The sequence below is a fragment of the Bacillus rossius genome, chromosome 15, assembly GCF_032445375.1.
Source record: "Bacillus rossius redtenbacheri isolate Brsri chromosome 15, Brsri_v3, whole genome shotgun sequence".
NCBI lineage: Eukaryota > Metazoa > Arthropoda > Insecta > Phasmatodea > Bacillidae > Bacillus > Bacillus rossius.
Window position 1 is genome coordinate 10,975,562 of NC_086342.1, and position 8,790 is coordinate 10,984,351.

Genomic DNA, 8,790 nt, shown 5'->3' on the forward strand with positions numbered 1-8,790 from the left:
GGCTAGGTGCACGTGACAGAAATGGTAGAGTTCGCCGGATAGGTTCTATTTCTGGAGAGAGAGAGAGGTAGATTTTTATGTTTATTATTAAGTTAGTTTCAGCTTCTGATAGCAGGTTATTAAGAGTTTACTTGAGGAGAGGATTACGGAATTTTAGTCTATAGTGGAGGAAGTCTTTGAGATTTTTTTTTTGACGTAACAGATGTTTATTTGAGTATACTTGTAAGGATAAAGTTTATAGTGATAAGTTGTTTTAAGTCGTTGAGTTTATCAGGGATTTTTACGTGAGGAGAATACGTTATAATTTAAATGATTAATAGAGATAATGCAAGTGGTTTAATTTAATTGAAATTAATTTTAAGATTGTAGGTTAAGAGAGTTAAAATTTAAAATAAAGTTTTTTTCGTAAATAGGAATTATTTTCAAGTGAAGTTTGTTTTGCTGTCGTGCGCGTAGGAGACGAGACGTACGAATTAAATCAGTCGAGGGAAGGATAAACGTTAGAAAGGAATTAAAGAGAAAACGAGAGTTTATGTAAAAGAGAGTTATAGAATTTATAGTGATGTTTTGTTTTAATTAGAAAAATGTTGAGAGTTGTTTCAGAACGACACGTCAGTGGACGTGGCAGAATGAACACGTGACGGGGAGGTGCTGAGACCTAGCGGAGAACGGAGGAACCGCAAGCGAGGGTTGGCGCACCTGATGGAATTCGGTGACGTCACGAGCACGTACAGAGACGTGGACGGCCGTGACCTTGTTTTGATCAGCTGTACGGTAACTTAGCGATAAGAAAATAGACTATTGGTTAAATAAATTTAAATTTAAGTGTGTTTTAGAAGAAGAGGAACTTTCAGTATGTAAGTAATTTATTTTAAGAAGTGTATGATGTATAGGCTAGAAGTGTTTCGTTGTAAGTTGTTTATGTTTTTGTTAGTTAAATTCTACCTCGGTTTTAAAAATATTTTTTTGGGATTTGTAAACATTATTAAGAAGGTACACTATAAAATCGATAAGCATTGAGAAAACTGGGAAGGCTAGATTTTGTGTGTAGAGGGAATTTACTCCAAAAGAACAGAGAGACAAAATTAATGTTTTCATTAGGGCGAGGGACCCTAAGGTGAGGCGTTGTGTCCCTGGGAAGAAAGGGAATTGTAGCGCAGACCATAGGAGATGGGCTGACTACGGAATTAAGGGTCAGGAGAATCCTGAGAGTTGTGAGTAGTTTGGGGCAGGAGTTCCCCATGGTAGTACCGAAGTGGCTATCCTGTATGGGATAGGGTACCATTTCAATGAAGTTTGTTGGTGGGGTTAGAGCCCCCTGTGTAGTGGGCCTATAGCAGATAGGCACTACAGTGAAATTTTTGGTTATTTTGTGAGGTAAATTCCCTGGAGGTTAAGTAAGATTGGATTCAGTTAGGAAGGAGGGAAATGAGAAACATTGCTGTAGAGAGTTAGTGTACTTGCCTAATGTGAAATTGAATTTTACTAAATTAATTTAGGAGAAAGTTTTGTTCGGTAAATAAATAATAATGGAAGATAGCTAGATAATTAATTAATTTTTTTTGAGTAAGGTGTTTTAAGTAATGAAATAAAATAAGGTGAAGTAATTTATTTGAATAATTGGGGAGGAGTTTCTTTAAGAGTTTAGATAATTGTTTTTGAATTTATTGAGATATTCAACCAGTGAAGTTTGAGTATGAGAGATACAGTGAGATTTTAAGGAAATCGGTTGTTTTTAATTAGGACAAATGAGATTTTATGATTAAGAGTCAGTAAGCATAGTTAAAATTTACGACATGATATTTGTTGACAGTTTACAGTTATTAAGGAGAAAACAGAGTAATCTATTTATTTTTATTTTAATGGTTTGAAGATAAGATTATGAATTTTTTTTGGAAGTTTCTTTGGCATGTTGGAATAATTTTTTTTGATTTTTAGAATTTACAGAGAAAATTTAATTGATTTACATTAGTTTGGAAGTATGGAGGTTTAGTGTTCGATTAGCCCTAACTTGATGGTCGGATCCCAAAAGAATGCCGTAAAACCGATAGCCAATTGAGAGGAATGCGGTAGGCGCTTGTGTAGAGAGGGGTTGTGGGAAAACTCCTTGGGACTGATGGCAGATCAGGGGCCCTAAATAGTGTGTGATGCTGTAAAACCAGTGCAGAGAAAGCCTGGTATGCTTAAATTTTTGGGCACAGGTTATGTAAACCTGGGGTTCCATGGGATTTAGTCATGTTAGCTGCTGTGAGACATTGAGATTTCCAGGCTCCATAGTAAATTCAATGTAAATTTTTGTTTTCTTAAAATAATAAATTTGTTTTTAATTTATTTGAGATATTTGATTTGGAACAGTGAATACAGACCCCGAGGAATAAGAGTTATGCTGTGAGAGGAGAAGGTGGTAGGCCTAAAGGGTACAGGCACCACAGAGGTTATTTGTATTGCATAATTTAAATATAAGGAAACTTGAGAATTTGAAATTTTGTTGTTGGTTTGTACACCCATAAGAAGAGTATAGGCAGAATTTTTATTGTTATGAGATGTCTAATTTAATTGAAAAGAAGAAAGTTTAAAGATGCAAGGTAACATTATTATTGTAATAATTGAAAGAGATTAAGAGGTAGAGAGAAATAGGCAGTTTTTGTTTGTAAGTACTAAAGTTTACATATAGAAATTTAGTAACTAAGAATGAATAATAAGTTAAGTCTAGTGTAAAAGTTTTTTTTAAGTTTGTTAAGTTAAGAGTCATAAGTAAATTTTTTTTGAGAGAGAATGTCTTTGATAGGAAGTATTAGAAACTTATGGGAATTTTAGGGTAACATAAATAATGTAGGTAATGAATAATAAATAGATGGTAGGTCTTAAGTTAGGATTAACATTTGAAGCAGAATTTAATTAAGAAGAAGGAAAATAAATAGGCCTAATGAAAAGAACAAAAAAGGATTTTATGGTAAAGCATTTTTTTTAAGTAATAAACAATGAATAATAATGTTGTTTCAGGGTAATGTGTACTAATAATACAATTTTTTTTTTAGGACCAAAGAACAGGAATTATGTAATTTAAATTAACATGTATTTTTGAAACTGTTACAGATTCCTTAAGATGAGCTGAGCAGCAGTCCAGTTTACAAGATGACAAGAGTTCGAGAGACAAGATACAAGATCACTGAAACAAGAGCCAAGACTGAAGATTCAAGAGAAGAGAAAGCTGGCAGCCATGGACTTACAAGTGGAGATTAATAAGGTCATGTAAAGTTTTATTTTTTTTATGGAAGACAGTAACTGGAGTTTTTTTTTGTTATAAACATTATTTACAGAACTTTTTAGGTTATAGTAATGTAATGGAACTAGTGAGTTGTGGTAGCTGTCAAAAAGAACTAATACCTTAAGTTTAATTTTTAAAGTTAATTTTCTTAATTTACAGAGGGATTAGTAGTTTTTTTTAAACCTTATTTAGGTTGGAATTTCAATACAATAGCTTATTATAAATGTGTACGAACAGTTCAAGTTCACAGTACTGATAGGTAGGTCAGATGATCTTATTGATTTTGATGATTTGTTGTTTTGAGTTGATTTTTAAGTGTTGTGAATTAGACAATGAAATAGTTTTGAAAACTTAAATTATTTCAAGCTAAGAAATAGTAAAGTTAATTGTAACTCAAAGGACACCAGAATTTAATTTTTTTTTGAATTAGTAATGTTTGAAAATTTTATACTTTACAAGAAAGGTTATAAACAAACAGATCGGATGGAACAAGGATGCAGTAAATCACAATTTCATTTAGAATTATTGATTAGCTTTTGAGGTTATGAAGTAAAAGTAATTATAGTTTAAAAGTTTGAATAAAAAAAAATGTTTTTTTTTTATTTGTTTGAAATAGAAAGTTTAAAAGTTAATTAGTCATGATCTAGGTGGGTGATGGGGTGGGAATTGGCCACTCGTTTTCCCTATAACCTCCCTAACATGGCCTTCTATTACAACTAACAGAAATAAAGAAGAAGAAAAATGAAGAATTATTAGTTAGAATGTTTCTTTCATGAAGATACCTGATGAACTTTTACTGTCTGGAAGAATAGAAGCAAGGTTAGTCAGATATTTTTACTCAGAAGAAGAAGAAGATAAAGCAGTTTTATGACTCGACAAGCCAGAGATTGGTGTTTCCCCTCTGCGCTTCTATTGACTACGTTGTTTACTCTCATGGGATAGCTGGTTCGGCACCATGGAGAGAGATTGGTGGGCATTGTGGTTGCCCCCAGAAGAAAAGAAGAGTAGAAGAGGTTATGGGTGGGTCATGTGAACTGACCTTCAACCCAGTTACTTCGTGGGGACTATTTGCTGTATAGAGAAGATCAAGACTCAAGAGTTAGGGAAAATCATTGGAGGTCATGTTTCCCTTCCTTAAGTTTTTCCTATCAAATTATTTGCCTGATTAGATTATGCTAAGGGTGGGATACTTTATGTTAGCAGTTGAATTAATTAATTTTATTTTTTTGTGTGTTTGCATCCTTGCCCATCGATTGCAGTTTAGTAGTTAGTTTTGTATTTGTCAGGCGTGATGGTAATGCCTGTTGATGATGTTTCAGAATTGTAATCTGTTCGTGATGAGGATGGCACAACTCCGAAGCAGATGTGGGGAGAAGTTGTGAGCTGCCCTGGAAGCCAGTCCAGTAGCTGTTGGAGTTGAGTGGTGTTTGCTGATGGCCAGCCCAGGGAGCTACTCTTCTCGACAACACTGACTTCGAGGAGTTGCACCAACCTTCACGAGATAAGAGTTTAATTAATTTGAAACACTGATAATTTTGTAAGGACACTTAATTTTTTTTGAAGAACGAAAGAAGTATGGTAATAAACGGAAACCGAAAAAAAAAAATAATAATAATTATCAAGAATTTGCACATTGTTTAACGAATACTGAGAAACTAAGAACAGTAATTTAATTTGTAAAGAGAGCTTCACTAACAGAACAATTTTTTTAGAATTGAGAACTCGAGCCTCTGAAGGTTCCTGTGAGAACAAACCAGATAAAAGTTTTACATTTAATTTTATGAATACTTGTTGTTTTAAAATAAATCTTATGCAGAATCTCGATGTATGTTCAGACAGCAAGGAACTAAGAAAATTATTATTTTTGTGAAATGAGGAATTTATAGTTATGGTTTAATGGAAAAAGACAATTTGTAATTTTGAGGTAGCTCGATGGGGCTCGAGCTCTGTGAGGGGAGGGTTATGTCGCGGGTTGAAATTTTGCAGGGTTGTTGAAATCAAATTTAGGGACTTTACTGACGGGACTCTGGGCTGGCTGCTCTGTTCACTCGTCAGCGCAAGTGGCGTGACCATGTAATTGGGGCACGGGGCCGGCGCGGCGCGCTGCGGGCTTGCAGAATTTTGTTTGTTTGTTTGGCCGCGCGCTGGCGCAGCCACGGGCCGCAGTTACTGGGGCGCGCTGTCGTAACAAGCCGCGCGGTGTGGCCTGCACATTGGGGTAGAGGGGGGGGTAGCCTTCCCAGATGTTCTAGTTAGTTGTTTAGTAAATTTGACTTCAATAACGAGCTTTTGTTATGGTAGGCGCGGCAGGGCGCGCGAATTTAAGCGCAAGTGAGTGGTGACTCAGGCTCACTCAGGCGGAGGCTATGCGTCTCACCTGTGGTCACGAGTTGTTAGTTCGTTCGTGATGTAGGAATTCAGGCTCACTCAGGCGGAGGCTATGCGTCTCACCTGTGGTCACGAGTTGTTAGTTCGTTCGTGATGTAGGAATTCAAGCTTTCGGGCGGAAGCTATGGTCGACGCCAGAGGCCACGAGTCGTTTAATTTAAGTTAGGTCATAATGTAGTCGTCAAGCTTTCGGGCGGAGGCTATGGCCCTCGTCAGGGGTCACGCGTCATAGTTTTTAAAATGTAATGTTCGTTCGGGATTTCAAGGGCAGGAGAGGCCCCTACGTTATTTTTTTTAAAGTAATCGATCAAGAAAGGCTTTTCGGAAAATGTGAGTATGGACTTATCTTTGTTTTAATTTTAAGTATTAATTATGATTTGAGGTATTCGGAAGGACTAGGGAAGTGTTTAGTGAAGTTCTCTCATTCTCTCTCTTGTAAGGTCGTTCAATCGTTAAGGAAGTAAAGAGATTATTGTTTTAAATTGTAATCCCGCTATTTAAATGTTCTTTAAAATGATGTTGAGTATTTGACTTTAAGAATAAAATAATTTTAATTAAGTATTATGTTATTTTGCAAAATCTCCTTAGTTCAGCTCTCACCAGACATCCTGTACGGGATGACGAACCTATGATCCTAGGTACAGTAAAGTATTTTATGAAGTTAAGACTAGTTGATGCCAAGCGAGTTGTTTCTATGTAAAGAGCTACGATTCTCGCCCTCCCCCCTCCGAAAGTGGATCGTGACAGAAATGGCGGTGGCACCGGCTAGGTGCACGTGACAATATGAATAATTAATGTTTCACATTTTGATTGTTCAAATTTGACAATTGTGTGTGTGATTCTACCTTTGTATTATTATTTTCGGACTCAGCACACCCAAAACCATAAGAAATAATTAAATTATTAAAAAAATGATTTTTTATAGTTAGCCTGTGTTACTATTACTCGCAAGCAAGAGAGAGGCTGATGAGTGGATCTCATCAAACTTCTAGGCGTAGAGTGTGGTCTCTATCACCTAGATAGTTTTTTTAAGAGGATTCCTGTCTGGTGGGAAATATGCTCAAATGGCGGTGGGCACGAATATGAAGTTGGAAACCGAGATAAATTTGATATAGGGAGGAAAAACAATGGGTGGTAAGGGCAACAATATTCAGTCGAATTCACACACCTCTTCATGTAACTTGTCTCAAATTTAGACTTTTCTAAAGTACAACCAAAGTCTATGTATTATTCTGCCACCTTGTTTTTATGTTTAACAGTGTTTGGAAACAAAATCATGTCACCGTACGCGAAAACACATTATGTGTTTTCTTTGTAAAGCTGCTTTTGACAACTGTTAAGTTTTGGGACAAGTCACATAACACTGGCATTATTCGATCACGTGGACTTTGATTCTGCGAGTCAAAACTTGCTGACGACTCTGCCACGGACACGTTCCGAGATGACTTGCGATAACAGCCCTTGGCGACTTCATTTCCGGCTGCTCCCTGGGGATCTTTGGTGTGATGGCTGCAAACGAGATGATAATAATCCGTAATGAATCATTTCATTGAAGCTTGGATCTGATTCCGGATAGTTGAAGCAGTTGACATCTGCAGCTTGTTGTTTAACACCGATGGAGTGCGTGATCCCCTTCTGGGCAGGGCATCCATAGAAACAACACGTGCTCCATAGAGCCATCGGGGTACGGATACGCCGTTTAAACGTAACCTGGAAGTGTCTGGAGAGGAGCTACAGTAAGACCATCCCAGCATCGACACCTACTCCTTTTTAACCATCAGACTAACCTGTGGTTGACTCAAGGAATTCCCTGTCCCAAGAGTATCACAAGGAGCTTAACCAGGTCTGCCCCATCTCTGGGACTCCTCGGACAACCCAGAGGGCCTGTGATCCGGCCGAAGTGCATCCGACTTCTACCAATTGTACAGGCCAGCGCCGGATCTCTGTCGCCGCTCACCGCGTCAGCTCTTCACGGGGACAGTTCTTACTCCGAGCTTGCTCCAAGAGACAGGAGCACCAGCGCCAAGTGCGAGTCCTACACCGATCTGATCGAGTTGACAGAGGAAACCTCAGCGGGGATCCGTTCACATCAAGGATCATCCCGAACTTCTACCAATTTTCGGTGGCACTTGTGGGTTTCAGACTGCTCTCTCCGGCCGGAACTAACAATCAGTACCGTTGTCAGATACGCTGGTACCTTGGTCCACGGGGTTTACAGCCGCGGTTCAGCCCCGGGTGAACCAGACCCCTTAACCATCCCTGAATATGTCTGCAGGATCACAACACTGCGAACAAGGGCTTCCACGTACGATGCACATTATAAAAAACAACAACAAGGATTTGGGCCCTGCCACATTGGATTTCTCTATTTTCCTGCCATAATTTAAATTTTGAATCATTCACCCCAATTTTTTTTTCTTGGCTGGTCAAGGCATAAATTATATCTCCAAGACCCACTTTACCTTGTTGCAACCACGTATTTACAAACAGGCTCTTTTCTGTGAGCACAGCGAGAAAATGAAGTATTATTTCACCACGGGCGACTACAACTATCATGATTACCACATCAGTTCATAAGTGTTGACTTCAAAAAGTAGCCAAAGCCAAGTCTTATGATGATGACCCAAAAATTTAGTACGGAAGCTTTATTGCAAGCGGAATCATAATGTTTGGAATTGCTATAATGCGATGCCTTATCCTCCTCAAGACCTTGAAATCGTAACGATATACAACGAAGAATAGGACATATGCCAGCCACAGTTCTTATCGGGTTCTTAATTCAGCAAAGAAGCAGAAATAATAAAGTTATAAATTTCCCAAGAAGTACAAAGAACTGAGACCATATCTTTTTTATATCTTCCAATTATCTTAGTTTTAAATTAATTGTATGAATTTTTATGTATTAGAGGTATTAGCTTTTATTGCATCCCAAAACATTTTTAACATATGAAATGTTATAGCAAAGTCATTTATTATTAATTCAGTTTTTAATAATAATCAACTATTATATATCAGCTACTTTGAGTACAATACAATTTAATATTAAAATCTTCAGATGATTGAGAATTTTACTTCAGTGTACCATTAAAACTTTAAAGTATCTTTTGTTACTCTTATATTGATGAATATGTAAA

At 37.2% G+C, this 8,790-nt stretch overlaps 1 long non-coding RNA gene across 1 annotated transcript; it reads left to right on the forward strand.

The window, feature by feature from the left end:
- Positions 1-710: 710 nt before the first annotated feature.
- LOC134539322 (uncharacterized) lies at positions 711-4,874 on the forward strand. The gene is made up of 2 exons (XR_010076291.1): positions 711-857; positions 3,097-4,874. It is a non-coding gene; the product is annotated as an uncharacterized LOC134539322 (long non-coding RNA).
- Positions 4,875-8,790: the final 3,916 nt, after the last annotated feature.